Here is a 1,155-nt window from a genome sequence, read left to right as displayed (position 1 = left end):
CTACAGCTCGCTGCACACAGCTGTGTTCCAAGCCCACTCCCATCCCCCTAATGCTTCCAAACTCAACTGTTTCCCAGCCTGTTGGGCCTGTTGATGAAGGAGCACGTAGATCTTCTCTTTAATACAATGTTTGTTATAAGGCTGGTATGTCTGGGTATCAGCTAGGTAAACAACACAGCTGAGGTCTGCTAGGTCATCAATAAAATCAAACAACTGACTGATATCATATGTGATAGAGGGGCTGTTGGGATTCATTCTCTTCAGATGTTCATACATTTTACAAACACCTTCCATACACTCATTCACAGATTCACAGCGTAAGTTCTACCTTCTGGCCTCTTCGTAGGCTGTACCGGTAAGATGATGTGAGACATTGCGCCAAAGTCTCCCGCTGCAGCCCAGAAACTCAGTTTTAAATTGTATTTAATTTTAATTGTTGTCACATATGACTAGTGGCTGCTATATTGATAGCACAGATCTAGAGTGTATGAAGAAGATAGAAGAGGAAATAGGATGGAATAAACATAAAAAGCTGGGGTTTCCCAGGTGGCGCTAGTGGTGAAGAACCTGCCTGCCAGTAAGAGACACAGGTTCGATCCCTGGGTCAGAAAGATCCCCTGGAAGAGGGCATGGCAACCCACTCCAGTATTCTTGCCTGGAGAACTTGTGGACAGAGGAGCCTGGCGGGCTACTGTCCATGGGGTTGTGAAGAATTGGACAGGACTGAAGTGACTGAGCATGTATGCAAACATAAAAAGTTGTTCAAGGAGATCAGGAATAAACAAATTAAAACCATGATGAGATACCACTTCATAACCTGCAGATGTGCACGGATTAAAAAGTCAGACAATATCCACTGTGGTGAGAGTTTAAATTGTTACAACCCCTTTGGAAAACAAAGTTGAGCAAGAATAGTTCCTGGGTCCAGCAATATCACTTCAGTTATTGTAGAAGAAAAATTACCCTCAGTCTGGCCTGTGGATTTACATAATTCACAAACAGGTAGCATTCCTAATAACATATTTGAGTGATTTTATGATAGATTTTAACCAAAATACCAAAATAAGATCTCTTCTGAGATACTAGATACCCATACTTTAATATGAGTCTTAACATTTTTTTTTTTTTTGGCTGCACCTCATGGCACATGGGATC

At 41.7% G+C, this 1,155-nt stretch overlaps 1 pseudogene; it reads right to left on the bottom strand.

The window, feature by feature from the left end:
• On the bottom strand, positions 1 to 374 carry LOC122419577 (annotated as a pseudogene).
• Between the last annotated feature and the right edge of the window lie 781 nt (positions 375 to 1,155).

Source organism: Cervus canadensis, chromosome 1 (genome assembly GCF_019320065.1).
Source record: "Cervus canadensis isolate Bull #8, Minnesota chromosome 1, ASM1932006v1, whole genome shotgun sequence".
NCBI classification, from domain to species: Eukaryota; Metazoa; Chordata; class Mammalia; order Artiodactyla; family Cervidae; genus Cervus; species Cervus canadensis.
The sequence above is the reverse complement of the archived record's forward strand: the minus strand, read 5'-3'. Positions and strand labels throughout refer to the sequence as shown.